Source organism: Schistocerca serialis, chromosome 10 (assembly GCF_023864345.2).
Source record: "Schistocerca serialis cubense isolate TAMUIC-IGC-003099 chromosome 10, iqSchSeri2.2, whole genome shotgun sequence".
NCBI lineage: Eukaryota > Metazoa > Arthropoda > Insecta > Orthoptera > Acrididae > Schistocerca > Schistocerca serialis.
Window position 1 is genome coordinate 144710840 of NC_064647.1, and position 16584 is coordinate 144727423.

Sequence of the window (16584 nt, forward strand, 5' to 3'; positions counted from 1 at the left end):
TCCGTACACGCACAGGTAGCGACCTCTCGGCCTATTGCGCTGCGACCATTAGCTAGGCTGACGGCGCGTTACTGCTCGTCCAGCCCGACTATTACAAGGCGGCTCGATGAACGCGCTTAACGTACGTTTACACGTGCCATAACAACTGCATTGTGGCGGTAGCACAGCCCGACAACGCTCTCCGGCAGCACTGCGGCCACTCGAATTGCAGCCAGTAGTAGGGCAACATTGCTGGTTATTGTTGCCAGCAATATTTGCCGCGATACATTTTGGGGCCAGATGTGTTTACAAGAGTCACACTATGGCCACGATAAGGACAAAAGAGACATTATCGAAGTTGCTGGATTTGCATTCCACAACGAAATGAATAAGTGCGAAAAAGAGAATTCAGGTCTCGTGGATGTGTTCTTTTTACGGTTCCGTGCCTCAGTCGGCAAAAACGAAACCCTTACAAATGGTTCAAATGGCTCTGAGCACTATGGGACTTAACATCTGAGGTCATCAGTCCACTAGAACTTAGAACTACTTAAACCTAACTAACCTAAGGACATCACACACATCCATGCCCGAGGCAGGATTCGAACCTGCGACCGTAGCGGTCGCGTGGCTCCAGACTGTAGCGCCTAGAACCGCTCGGCCACTCCGCCCGGCGAAACCCTTACAGAATCGAAATATGTGATCAGATGAACATTCGCAACTGAGAAACATATTTATAGAATAAAAAATCTCTTCAGTCGCTAGTAATTTTCTATATTTACTCCGCGACCGGTTTTGAGGCTTAAAGCTTCATCTTCGGGTGCCTCCAAATAATCATGAAAACATAAATGTGTGGCGGTCGGGCAATTTAGTCACTGGGGATCACACCCACGTCAAACGAACGCATGGGAGCGTAGCACCTGCAACCAACCACAGCGCCCACCTGCGCAGCACTACACTTCAGTGTTACTTCGTGCCACCTGAAGATGAAACTTTAAGCTTCGAAACCGGTCGTCGCGGAATAAATTTAGAAAATTACTAGCAACTGAAGCGGATTTTCATTCTCTAAACATTGCAGACAAGCCACTTCACTTCAGTGAATAGATAATGTCATTTATGTCACATGTTTTGATACTCGAAAACTCACTCATGAAAACCTTGTGATGTTATTTGATTTCAGACATTTTGCATACGAGGAAAGGACAGCCATCGAGCTGTAGTTTGTAATGATACTAAGCATGACAACGCGAGAGTAATGAAACGAAATCTGTTTATAACGTGCGCCTATACCAAGACGCGCGGCCAGCGTTTAAAGGTACTTTTAAACACTATGACTCGCTGGGCGCAGATATTTAAAATCATTGCCGCAGCGCTTGATAGCAAGAAGCTGCGAAACAGAAGAAAGAACAATTTATCATTTATTAGGAAAATTCTAGAGTCTTTATAGTTAGTTTTACTTCTGGTCGCCGATATGTTAACATGTACTTCATTTTCTTTGATGTTTGGTCGCCGACTTGTTAAGACGTGTTGTGTAGCACCGCTACAAGTTATATTTCATTTAGTGTGAAAAACCACGTTATCACCAAGAAAAAAAAACGCTTTTGTAAACCTTGTGACGATAAAAAAAGTACTTACGCGCACGCCAGGACATTTAATTTTTACAAAATATCACACATACAAAAGCAGCGATTGTTGGACTGCTCCATGTATGAGAAAAACATAAAAATGTAAGTTTTGTATACATTGTAAATTTGTTAATGTTTATAGTTTAACGCCTTTGTTCTTTAAGAATATATTGATGCTTCACTGTACAGAAAATCTATGCTTATTCTTTTCTTTAAATTAACCACAAATAATGTTTATGTTTAAATGAACTTTGTTACAGGTTCGCTCTTTATCACGGTGTCTTGATTGTATTTGGGGGACCATTAATGTGTTCAGTTTCCGATCTGACAACTTTTCTTTTACAAAATTTCACTGTTTTGCATTTTTTTTCTTTATTACTCCTTAGGTAATTTCATTGAAGAGTCTGATTGCGTGAAATCAATCCGGGTTAAGAGGTCATTTGAGAAACTATTTTCACGCAATCAATCTGTACGTCTCCTGAACACAATCGAGAACCGACGCATCGTCGATCATTCATTAATTTTTCTCTCTTTCCAAGTCGTACCAAAAAACGGCCAAGGAGAACTGCCGTGAGTACGCAATCTAGTGTTAAAAGGTTGCATTCTTTATCTTGTCGGCAAACATTGCCATAAATTATCATCATCAATGTTATATTCGGTTAAATACGAAAAGCAAAAAACCTTTTAACGCTAGAACCTATATGGTACTTCCCATTAACCTAGGGAGCAAGGTTTCACAGTAAAGCTAAAGGAAACAGGTGGGCGCTGTGGTTGCTGGTCCTACGCTCCCATGCATTTGCTTGACGTGGATCTGATCCCCGGAGACTGACTTTCCCGACCGCATCATATTTATCTTTTCATAATTATTTGGTGGCACCCGAAGATGAAACTTTAAGCTTCAAAACCTGTCGCGGAGTAACTATTGATAATTACTACCGACTGTAGCGATTTTTAATTCTATAAATATGTTTCTCAGTTGCGAATGTTCATCTGATCAAATATTTCGATCCTGCAAGGGTTCCATTTTTATCGTCCGAGGCACGGAACCGTAAAAAGAAGGGCCTGAATTCTCTTTGTCTTGCTAACTAATTTCGTTGTGGAATGCAAATCCAAATTGTGAATTTGTACTTATATTATACTACATTTTTTTATCATGTCCATCCGCCTGTTAATATCCCTTTCTCTCAGGAACAGGTAGATGTAACAAGTTGAAATTTATATCGCATTCTAAGGCCGATAGTCCCTTGGTGGTGAAAAACACGTACGTCAGTGCAATCAAAAGGTATGCCAGTTTACGTCACATATTTTGACACTGGCACACCCACTAATTAAAAAAAAAACAAATGTGTGTGAAATCTTATGGGACTTAACTGCTAAGGTCATCAGTCCCTAAGCTTACACACTACTTAACCTAAATTATCCTAAGGACTAACACACACACCCGTGCCCGAGGGAGGACTCGAACCTCCGCCGGGAGCAGCCGCAGCAATTTCTTAACTAACCTATTCTGGAATAGGAGTGAGAAAATCTCCATTACATGATTTATGCACTAAGGAAGCAGACGTGAATCATCTACTGTTCTCATGTATCAGGTAAAAGACACAACAAAAATCCTTTATCAGCACATTATGGATCGGAAACATTCCTCTTCCAAAGTCGGCTGCAATTCTGTTGTCAACCAGAAAGAGCGCACTAGTTTTAAATGTGATGTTCAGCTAGTGGAATATGTGACGCCCAACTACACTGAAGCGCCAGAGAAACTGGCATAGGCATGCCTATTCAAATACAGAGATATGTAAACAGGCAGAATACGGCGCCGCGGTCGGCAAAAAAATGGTTCAAATGGTTCTGAGCACTATGGGACTCAACTGCTGTGGTCATAAGTCCCCTAGAACTTAGAACTACTTAAACCTAACTAACCTAAGGACATCACACACATCCATGCCCGAGGCAGGATTCGAACCTGCGACCGTAGCGGTCGTGCGGTTCCAGACTGGAGCGCCTTTAACCGCTCGGCCACTGCGGCCGGCGCCGCGGTCGGCAACGCCTGTATAAGACAACAAGTGTATGGCGCAGTTGTTAGATCGGTTACTGCAGCTACAATGACAGGTTATCAAGATTTGAGTGAGTCTGACGTGGTGTTATAGTCGAGAGATGTGACATAGCAACTCCGAGGTAGCGATGACGTGGGGTTTTCCCCGTACGACCATTCAACGAGTGTACCGAGAATATCAGGAATCCGGTAAACCACCAAATCTCCGACATCGCTACGGCCGGTAAAACATCCTGCAAGGACGGGACCAACGACGTCTGAACGGAGTAGTGCAACGTGACACAAGTAGAACACTGTCGCAAACTGCTGCAGATTTCAATGTTGAGCCATCAACAAATGTCGGTGTGCGAACCATTCAACGAAACATCATCGATATGGGCTTTCGGTGCCAAAGGCCCACTCGTTTACCCTTGGTGACTGGACACAACAAAGCTTTCCACCTCGCCTGGGCCCGTCAACACCGACATTGGACTGTTGATGACTGGAAACTTGTTGCCTGGTCGTTCGAGTCTCGTTTCAAATTGTATCGAGCGGATGGACGTGTACGAGTATGAAAACCACCTCATGAATCCATAGACCATGCATGTCAGCAGAGGACTGTTGAAGCTGGTGGAGGCTCAGTAATGGTGTAGGGCGTGTGCAGTTCGAGTCATATGGGGCCCCTGATACTAGATACGATTCTGACAGGTGACACGAACGTAAGCATCCTGTCTGATCACCTCTATCGATTCATGTCCATTGTGCATTCCGACGGACTTGGGCAATTCCAGCAGGACCATGCGACACCCCACACGTTCAGAATTGCTACAGAGTGGCTCCAGGAACACTCGTCTGAGTTAAAGCAATTCCGCTGGCCACAAAACTCTCCAGACATGAACATTATTGTGCATATCTGGGATGCCTTGCAACGTGCTCTTCACAAGAGATCTCCACCTCCTCATAGTCATACGGATCTACGGACAGCGCTACAGGATTCACGGTGTCAATTCCCGCCAGCACTACTTCAGACATTAGTCGAGTCGATGGAACGTCGTGTTGCGGTCCTTCTGCGTGCTCGCGGGGACCCTACACGATACTAGGCAGGCGTACCAGTCTCTTTGGCTCTTCAGTGTATATAGTCACCCTCAGCATCAGGCATAACGTTTTTATTTATTACTTCGTTACTACTAATTCTATTCGTACCACATTTTGCGTACAGTATCTAAATGTAAGAGTTAAATTACATCACATCGCTATACGACACGTAGTTCAAATATGATGTCATAAACTTTGGGATGTGTCAAAAACTAGGCTTTGCTTAAAATACAGTGCAAATTACTCAGTTTATATTCATTCAGTGTTCCACAGTCCGCAGCTCGTTGCCTTGCAGTAGCGTTCTCGCTTCCCGCGCACGGGGTCCCGGGTTCGATTCCCGGCGGGGTCAGGGATTTTCACCTGCCACGAGATGACTGGGTGTTTGTGTTGTCCTCATCATTTAATCATCATTCATGAAAGTGGCGAGACTGGACTGAGCAAAGATTGGGAATTTGTATGGGCGCTAATAACCGTTGAGAGCCCCTCAAACCAAACATCATCATCCACCATTAGGATGCAAATCATGTTTGCTTTAAATACACGATGTAACGGTACTGAGCCTTAGTTAGCTTTGAGATCGTACGTTGTGAGTTGATGTTAGTCACGAATGCGTTTAAGGCGCAAAGACGTCATCATCAACACGTCACAGAGTTTGAACCGGGTCGTGTAGTAGGGCTACGAGAATATGGATGTTGATCAAACATGGCTCTGAGCACTATGGGACTTAACTGCTGAGGTCATCAGCCCCTAGAACTTAGAACTACTTAAACGTAACTAAGGACGTCACACACATCCATGCCCGAGGCAGGATTCGAACCTGCGACCGTAGCAATCGTGCGGTTCCAGACTGTAGCGCCTAGAACCGCTCGGCCACACCTGGCGGCTTTGGATGTTGTTTCTGCGATACTGCGGAATGACTTGGCAGGAATCAAGCCACTGGACACGGTTGCTGGTAGCAGTGGTAGAGAGAATGTACGCAAGAAGACCGGGCTCCGAACAGCCACATGGCACTACCGAGAGTGAAGACCATCGTATTCGGTGTGTCGCTCTGGCTCATCGTACTGCATCTGCAGCAGCAAGCAGAACTTGGCACCGCTGGGACACAACCAGCTGTTCAAGGACACCTTTGGCCATGCATTCCACTGATTCAAAATCGTGGCCATTTGCGGCTTCAGTGTCAAGAGAGAAGTCATTGGGAGGCAAGGTGGAGGTCTGCGGTGTTTACTGGTGAGACTTGGTTGTGCTTCGATGCCAGTGATGGTTGTGAGTTGGTTAGGAGGAGGCCAGATGAGGGCCTGCAACCAACCTGTCTGCATTCTAGACATGTTGTTGTTGTTGTTGTTGTTGTGATCTTCAGTCCTGAGACTGTTTTGATGCAGCTCTCCATGCTACTCTATCCTGTGCAAGCTTCATCTCCCAGTGCCTACTACAACCTACATCCTTCTGAATCTGCTTAGTGTATTCATCTCTTGGTCTCCCTCTACGATTTTTACCCTCCACAGTGCCCTCCAATGCTAAATTTGTGATGCCTCGATGCCTCAAAACATGTCCTACCAACTGATCCCTTCTTCTAGTCAAGTTGTGCCACAAACTTCTCTTCTCCGCAATCCTATTCAATACCTCCTCATTAGTTACGTGATCTACCCACCTTATCTTCAGCATTCTTCTGTAGCACCACATTTCGAAAGCTTCTATTCTCTTCTTGTCCAAACTAGTTATCGTCCATGTTTCACTTCCATACATGGCTACACTCCATACAAATACTTTCAGAAACGACTTCCTGACACTTAAATCTATACTCGATGTTAACAAATTTCTCTTCTTCAGAAACGCTTTCCTTGCCATTGCCAGTCTACATTTTATATCCTGTCTACTTCGACCATCGTCGGTTATTTTACTCCCTAAATAGCAAAACTCCTTTACTACTTTAAGTGTCTCATTTCCTAATCTAATTCCCTCGTTCTAGACATACTGGACCTAAACTTGGAGTTACGGTCTGGGGTGCGATTTTGTATGACAGCGTGAGCACACTCTCGGTTATCCCACGCACCTTCACTGTGAACTTGTACGTCAGTCTGATGATTCCACCTGTTGCGCTGCCATCCATGAACAGCATTCCAGGGGGTGTTCTCCAACAGGATAACGCTCGCCCAAAAAAACCGCTGCTGTAAATCGACATGTTCTACAGAGTGTCGACGTGTTACCTTGGCCTGCTCGATCACCAAATCTCTCTCCAATCACGTATGTCACATCATCGGACGACAATTCCAGCGTCAATCGCCAACAGCATTAACCTTCCCTGACCAACCGAGTACAACAGGTGTGGAACTCCATCGTACGAAGTGGCATCCAGCACTTGAACAACACAATGCATGCACAACTGCATGCTCGCATTGAATATTCTGGCGGTTACTAATGTACCAGCGTTTCATACATTTGCAATGGCTTATCTTGCAATATTATCGACTTACAATGTTACCTAGGTATAAGTACTCTCGAAATTTCATTACGCTACATTAATTATTTTTTGGTGTTACGATTCTTTGTGCGTCAGCGTATTTAACACGTCAACTCGTTTGTAAAGTAATCAGGCGTCTACGGCAAGAAATGAAGAATGAATTGATTGTTGGTGATAATAACGATCATCCTCCTCTACCTGCTCTGCATTACTGCAGATGACGTGTCACTGAGCACAATTGTTCTGTGCATGCAGTACACGTGAGGCGCCTAGTTGTTTCCACTGCACTGTGTGGAATACTAAGGTTCTGTTATAGTTCACTAACCTGGTGTCTTCAAGTTGATGTCCCCAGTGCAGAAAACAGCACGCAGGTCGTAGGTTCTGTATCTTGAGGCTGAAACTGTCTTTTAGCGTGGTTCTGTTCTGAAATAATGTATCACTTCTTTGGGATGCCACTCGCGTATTTTCAAATAGCCACACGAGAAGACTACATGACCTTAATACAACACCTTCTGATACAGCAAAGTACAGGGCTATTACAAATGATTGAAGCGATTTCATAAATTCACTGTAGCTCCATTCATTAACATATGGTCACGACACACTACAGATACGTAGAAAAACTCATAAAGCTTTGTTCGGCTGAAGCCGCACTTCAGGCTTCTGCCGCCAGAGCGCAGTGAGACAAAATGGCGAGAAAGCGTATGTCGTGCTTGAAATGCACTCACATCAGTCAGTCATAACAGTGCAACGACACTTCAGGACGAAGTTCAACAAAGATCCACCAACTGCTAACTCCATTCGGCGATGGTATGCGCAGTTTAAAGCTTCTGGATGCCTCTGTAAGGGGAAATCAACGGGTCGGCCTGCAGTGAGCGAAGAAACGGTTGAACGCGTGCGGGCAAGTTTCACGCATAGTGATGTGAAAGATTCAGTGTTTAAACCTCCTCTACCAAGAAACGTGCCAGAACTGCGAGCTCGCATCAACAATGCTTTCGAACTCATTGATGGGGACATGCTGCGCCGAGTGTGGGAGGAACTTGATTATCGGCTTGATGTCTGCCGAATCACTAAAGGGGCACATATCGAACATTTGTGAATGCCTAAAAAAACTTTTTGAGTTTTTGTATGTGTGTGCAAAGCATTGTGAAAATATCTCAAATAATAAAGTTATTGTAGAGCTGTGAAATCGCTTCAATCATTTGTAATAACCCTGTACATGATCAAACACAATGTTTACGAAAATGTTTCTTTACACTATTTCTGGCAAGTGTCTGTGCCTCATGACTACCAGAGTGAATCTTTTAATACTGAATACTGGCAAACACATCCTGCCACAGACAACATGGCTGTACATCTCGACTGCCTAATCTAGAGTGACGAACAGCCCGAAACACTTCGCGCGCCATACCAGAAAAGGCGTGACCCGAACGCTTCCGAAGTGCTTCGTCTGCAATTCCGTAAGTCTTTTGTTTTTGAAAAATGGCTCCGAACACTATGGGGCTTAACTTCTGAGGTCATCAGTCCCCTAGAACTTAGACCTACTCAAACTTAACTAACCTAAGGACATTACACACATGCATGCCCGAGGCAGGATTCGAACCTGCGACCGCAGCGGTCGCGCGGTTCCAGACTGCAGCGCCTAGAAACGCTCGGCCACTCAGGGCGGCTTTGTTTTTTATTTAATTGTTTTTAATAATTCTAAAATGACTGATTGATAGTCAGCTGTTGAGAGATATTTATATTAAAAAGTGAAGTCATTCCAATGAGTAGTTTAACTAATAATAATAACTATAATATTTTGTCGCCCTTGCTCCGAACACAGCAGCCAATCACAGAGCAGTAACATTGTGCAGGCGGTCTTTCTCACGGGCATGGTACCGAATCTAACATCTGTCACAGGTACCTCACAGCAAATTTTGTCATCTATATACTTCTTGCATCTTCACTGCTCTGGGCACAGCTTCTTGGAGCCTAATATGATGGCTGACTTAGCCAGAAATCTTACACGTCGGAAGTTGCTTTACACATGGGAGTTCTATTGTTTGCAGAATCGGTGATTTACTGGTTCTCCCGAAGTCAGTTCTGCTAATTGTAAACAATACGAGACAATTTTACAGGTGACATTCAATAGGGTAATTCCTCAGTAGCTGGAACAGATGGTCTTTCCCAGTTTATGATGTATGGCCTGAATCAGTTATAGTTCACCCTTATTTCTTGATTCCATGTCAATAAGTTTCTGGATTCCCTTACAGAGTTGAATTCCCTAGTTTTTAACAATTCCACATGTACTCCATCAGTTCGTGGTGGTTTGTAATTTTTTTAGACAATCCACAAACTTCAATAATTGCACTCTGCTGATCTTCTCCATATTTTTTCTATGAAGTGTTGCTCAATTATTTTGCAACTGCCTGCCAAAATTCCATTAAAACACTCTCTCCATCCACCCAGAACACGATGTTTATCTGGCATTAAATTTCTCTCTTTATAGTTATCGTTATTTTAGATCTGTATTCCTGAGCTCCTCCCTCAATATTCTTATAAAACATTCTACTTTCATTCCTAATGGCCTTTCATGTCCTCTACATTTCTCATTCTATTTTCATTCCTAAAGTAATGTCCTTCCATGTCCTCTATATTTCTCCTCATGACTTCCCTTTTATTTCTCCCACACTCCCTGCTGCCTCTATTCGTTTTTCATTGTGAATTGCTTGATTAGATGCTGCATTTCGAAGTAAGCATTCAAATGTTGCTTCCTTCTTCGGTCCCACCAACTGTCTAACAAATCAGTTCTTTACTATAGTTAACAGAAGCATCCACTTAAGCAACTTGATTATCACCTTCATGTGTAAAACAAGTAACGACAATTTCCCCACCAGCATTACCACACATTAAGTACGACGACTCACCACAATCACAAATATATAATTTTCTCCGCTAGTTTTAGCGGATTTTTGTTTCTAAACATATTATGTTATAGAAGCACTCGGTGCGAATGAAGAGCAGCTTTCTAGCTGCTGTGAACCCGATAACAAAACGAGGAACACGATGAAGAACAATGAAAAATAAACAAGTTCCAGGTTGTCAGACGAAGTTGAGGCAATCACGAGAAACTTGATGAACAACAGACTAACAGTAGTAAAGCAGAGAGCGGCAAGGAGACGCATTTGCCGGCTTTGGGAAGACGGCAGACTTTGGAAGCCTCTTCGAAAGATTTATTTTACGAACAGTGCCGGGACAGCTACGTCCCTAAGCCGCTAGGCAGACAGGCCTCCTTTATAAGCCGATTCCGCCGCCCCAGCAAACGATCTTCCAGTGCCTGCACAAGGGCGGTGCCGCTCACAGAATGGCTTCTTCACTCACTCAAGTCATTTTGTCGTACAGCATCCAGTTATCCTCCTCCACGAGTAAAATGAACTGCGACCGTGATGTGTAATTGCGTTTGTGTTACATCGGGCACGAGAAATATATGCAGGATGTTTACATGGTCAACGTGAGAGTCACACGAGAACATTTATACAGGGTGTTTCACAATTCATGCTACACACGTCTAGCGGGGACTTAGTAGATCGAATTTTGCGTAGGAACCCACGTCCGGAAACGTCATCCAATGACGTTACAGAGCGTCAGAGATACAGCCGCCGGGGCCTGTATATGTAGGTATACAGAATGGTCCATTGATAGTGACCGGGCCAAATATCTCACGAAAAAAGCATCAAACGAAAAAACTGCAAAGAACGAAACTCGTCTAGCTTGAAGGGGGAAACCAGATGTCCCGCTAGATGGCGCTGCCACAGGTCAAACGGATATCAACTGTGTTTTTTTTTAATTGGAACCCCCATTTTTTTTATTAAATATTCGTGTAGTGCGTAAAGAAATAAAATGTTTTAGTTGGACCACTTTTTTCGCTTTGTGATAGATGGCGCTGTAATAGTCACAAACGCGTAAGTACGTGGTATCACGTAACATTCCACCAGTGCGGGCGTTATTTGCTTCGTGATACATTACCTGTGTTAAAATGGACCGTTTACCAGTTGCGGAAAAGGTCGATATCGTGTTAATGTATGGCTATTGTGATCAAAATGCCCAACGGGCGTGTGCTATGTATGCTGCTCGGTATCCTGGACGACATCATCCAAGTGTCCGGACCGTTCGCCGGTTAGTAACGTTATTTAAGGAAACAGGGAGTGTTCAGCAACATGTGAAACGTCAACTACAACCTGCAACAAATGATGATGCCCAAGTAGATGTCTTAGCTGCTGTCGCGGCTAATCCGCACATCAGTAGCAGACAAATTGCGCGAGAATCTGGAATCTCAAAAACGTCGATGTTGAGAATGTTACATCAACATCGATTGCAACCGTATCATATTTCTATGCACCAGGAATTGCATGGCGACGACATTGAACGTCGTGTACAGTTCTGCCACCGGGCACGAGAGAAATTACGGGACGATGACAGATTTTTTGCACGCGTTCTATTTGGCGACGAAGCGTCATTCACCAACAGCGCTAACGAAAACCGGCATAATATGCACTATTGGGCAACGGAAAATCTACGATGGCTACGACAAGTGTAACATCAGCGACAGTGGCGGGTTAATGTATGGTTCGGCCTTATGGGAGGCCCCCATTTTATCGACGGCAACCTAAATGGTGCAATGTATGCTGATTTCCTACGTAATGTGCTACCGATGTTACTACAAGATGTTTCACTGCATTACAGAATGGCGATGTACTTCCAACATGATGGATATCCGGCACATAGCTCGCGTGCGGTTGAAGTGGTATTGAATAGCATACTTCATGACAGGTGGATTGGTCGTCGAAGCACCATACCATGGCCCGCACGTTCACCGGATCTGACATCCCCGGATTTCTTTCTGTGTGGAAAGTTCAAGGACATTTGCTAACGTGATCCACCGACAACGCCTGACAACATGCGTCAGCGCATTGTCAATGCATGTGCGAACATTACAGAAGGCGAACTACTCGCTGTTGAGAGGAGTGTCGTTACACGTATTGCCAAATGCATTGAGGTTGACGGACATCATTTTGAGCATTTATTGCATTAATGTGGTATTTACAGGTAATCACACTGTAACAGCATGCGTTCTCAGAAATGATAAGTTCACAAAGATACATGTACCTTCGTTCTGTATTTTAATTTAAAAAACCTACCTGGTACCAAATGTTCGTCTAAAATTGTGAGCCATATGTTTGTGACTATTACAGCGCCATCTGTCACAAAGCGAAAAAAGTGGTCCAACTAAAACATTCATATTTCTTTAGGTACTACACGAATATTGTAAATAAAAATGGGGGTTCCTATTTAAAAATACGTAGTTGATATCCGTTTGACCTATGACAGCGCCATCTAGCGGGCCAACCATAGCGCCATCTGGTTTCCCCCTTCAAGCTAGACGAGTTTCGCTCTTTGTAGTTTTTTCGTTTGAAGCTTATTACGTGAGATATTTGGCCCGGTCACAATCAATGGACCACCCTGTATAGAGGGTGTTCCTGTGACTATGTTACAAGCCTTTTAGGATGATGGAGAGGGATAGATGCATCAATTTGAGGTAAGGGTCCCTGTACCCGAAAAGACAGAGTCGAAAGTTATAAGCGAAATTCGTTATGGTACCTCTGAGAGTGGAATAAATGTTGTGGTGCTGTTGTTGCTAAGAAATTACGGTAGGAAACTTGCAGAGGTGGTAGTATTGACAAAAACAAGAAAAGATGCCCAGTAAACATGGATTCTACAATGCATTGCTTAATACCGAAGAGCACTTGTTCAATAGAGGTGTGTTTCACAGCAGCAAAAATGAACAAGTGCTCATGGCTGCTCAGGTATACATTTTAGAGCTCATGTTGAGTCGACATTTTTCCTTGTCTCGGTCCGCACCACCACCTTTGAAAGTTTTATACTCCACAATCTTAGCAACAACAATACCGTCAGATGTATCAGAATGATTTTCGCTTGTAACTTTCGACTCGTTCGTTTCCGAACCCGGGACTCATACCTCTAATCGATACATTTATCTGTCACCATTATCGATTAAAATTGGTATCAACATCACGATCTCAACCTGCATGTATGAGGATTGGAACTTGAACAGTGGCAACTATTTATTTACAGCTCGTACAAAATAGATACGTGTTTCAAAGTTTTACTGACCTTCAAGGTAGTCACCAGCATTGTGTATATTCAGTTGCCAGCGATGTGGAAGTCGTACGATACTCTTAGCAGTGCCAGTTGTGTTGACAGTTCGAGCGGCGCGGTCTGTTGCCTGACGAATTTGTAGCAGTCCTGAAGCGAATGTCGTGAAGTGGTTCCTTCAGTTTAGAAATCGAGTTGAACTTACGAGTGCTTAAGTCAGGGGAGTGCAGTAGGTGGTATAACACTAAGCAGCCCCATCAGTCAAACAAATCAGTAACAGCTTGCACTGTACGTGCTTGAGCATTGTCCTGCAAAATGATGGTCAGGTCCTGCAGAAACTCACAACTAAGCAGTAAGCCACTTGCAGTCTTCATTCGAGGCATTTTTGTGCAAATTTGCAGCCAAAGCTTCTCCTGCTGCACAAAGGTGTTGCCTCAATCACTGCTGCCTACAGACTGTGTGACTTACTTCCCGCGCCATTTCGGCCTTGACATCTTTTCCAGTCCCCAGAGCCACTTTCGTTTCAAACAAAAGCACACTGGCTTTTACATAACACCTACATCTTACATTCTTCCTAAGTGTGACCATTTCTTACATTGTCAAACTTACATCAACATGAACAGTTTATACATACCAATATTTTTAAATACAAAAGGTCATCAGAAAATAATTTAACGTAATAAACAATTTCCATAGTGTAAGTGGGCTGTTTAGGTTTTTATGTTGGTAACGCTACGTAGCGCTCTGTATGAAAATCACTGACTGTGCTGTATGCAGTCTGTGGCTGGTTGGCATTGTTGCAATATTCGCTATCGTAGTGTTGGGCAGTTGGATGTGAACAGCACGTAGCGTTGCGCAGTTGGAGGTGAGCCGGCAGCAGTGGTGTATGTGGAGAGAGAGATGTCAGAGTTTTGAGAGCGGATGATCTGGACGTGTTTGCGCCAGAAAAAAGAAATTTCACCTTTACACGCTATTAAGGTAAATACATTGTTTGTTCTCTATCAAAATCATTTTTGCTAACTATGCCTATCAGTAATTAGTGCCTTCAGTAGTTTGTATCTTTTATTGAGCTGGCACTACTGGCGCTCACTGTATTGCAGTAGCTCGAGTAACGAAGATTTTTGTGAGGTAAGTGATTCATGAACGGTATAGATTATTGTTAGTCAGGGCCATTCTTTTGTAGGGATTATTGAAAGTCAGATTGCGTTGCGCTGAATAAAATATTGGTTTCAGTGTAGTGATAATCAGAATAAGTTAAGAGAGAACTGTCCGAGTACGTTGAGTTTTACTCAGCTGTCTTTGTATCAAATAACATAGAAGTTTACCAGCACAGTAATTCGTTAATTTTTCTAAGGGGACGTTTCAATAGTATTTTACATACATTGCTCACATACAAGAGAAAGAACTTCGAACTCCAGTGTACCACACTTTACATCTACAGAAAATATAGTACCAAAATGCGAATATTTTTGTTGTGACTTGGCGAGACAGCCAAGCCACTATGAGGTAGCCGAAAGGCACGCGTTTAAGCTCACGCAGGCTGGCGTGAGGTCTGGAACAGTTAAAGGAGTTGAGTCTAGTAAAAAAGGTACGTAGCTTCTGGAATACTTACCTTTAATCCATAATTGGTGAACATCGGTCTGACGGTACATGCATCACAAGATAAATAGCAAAAGATAATGGCACCTTGCTAGGTCGTAGCAATTGACGTAGCTGAAGGCTATGCTAACTATCGTCTCGGCAAATGAGAGCGTATTTTGTCAGTGAACCATCGCTAGCAAAGTCGGTTGTACAACTGGGGCGAGTGCTAGGAAGTCTCTCTAGACCTGCCGTGTGGCGACGCTCGGTTTGCAATCACTGATAGTGGCGACACGCGGGTCCGACGTATACTAACGGACCGCGGTCGATTTAAAGGCTACCACCTAGCAAGTGTGGTGTCTGGCGGTGACACCACAATTTTAAAGCAAAAAAATTATAAAAATTGAAATGAACCATAAACAAATAATGTTTTAATTGTATCTCGAAATGACCACAACGACGTAATCAGAGCTTATACAGAGGTTTAACGACAGCCATTTATCCCACGCGCTATTCGCTAATGGGGCACGGGAGAATCCTGTGTTACCTGAAGTATCCTCTGCCGTACGCCATAAGGTGGCTTCCAGATTGTAGTTGTAGATGTGGCTCTGTCAGTGGTACAAGCCTGCCGTGGTGATAGCGCAACACTTTAGACTAATTTATGACTGCATTAATCCGTGAAAGTAGCGAGATGCAGAGCGCACCGGCCGTGAGGTGGGGGATTATAGCGGACTCGCTAACTCGCGTCTGTGTAGGAAAGTTGGCAGCGAGATAGCAGCCGGTGTCCTTGAGAGCCGGCTACCAGCAGAGGAGAGGGACCGTAACGACGGCCAGTTGTCTGTGTTTGTGTGTGGGTGGAAGGGAGTGGGGTGGAGGGGGGGGGGGGGTTGGGCCAGCGCCGCCGCCGTATTTATTGAGGCAATCCCGGGCCGGCTAACAAGCGTCGCGACGGACAACTTTTCCTGCCGCCGTCGCTGCAGGCCAGAGCGTCGCAGAGGTTTGGGGCAGGGCTGTCCACTGTCCGGCGTCCGCTGTCCACCCACCGTCCGGGGGAACGCTCTGCTCACACGCAAACAGGGGTGGTCTGCGAGGCGCAATGTACTGCGAGGGCAAAAACATTGCACAAGTGGTTGCCATACACACGGTATCAATGCAGTACTCGATATCATTGTTTATAAAATCTCCCAAAATAAAAAAAAAATTAAAAAAATGTGTGTGTGAAATCTTATGGGACTTAACTGCTAAGGTCATCAGTCCCTAAGCTTACACACTACTTAACCTAAATTATCCTAAGGACGAACACACACACCCATGCCAGAGGGAGGACGCGAATCTCTGCGGGAACCAGCCGCACAGTCCATGACTGCAGCGGCCTAGACCGGTCGGCTAATCCCGCGCGGCTAAAATCTCTCCATACAGAGTTATATCTCATTTGTGTGATATAAAAGCCGGCCGTTGTAAGCGAGCGGTTCTAGGCGCTTCAGTCTGGAACCGCACGACTGCTACGGTCGCAGGTTCGAATCCTGCCTCGGGCATGGATGTGTGTGATGTCCTTAGGTTAGTTAGGTGTTGTGTACATACACTCCTGGAAATTGAAATAAGAACACCGTGAATTCATTGTCCCAGGAAGGGGAAACTTTGTTGACACATTCCTGGGGTCAGAT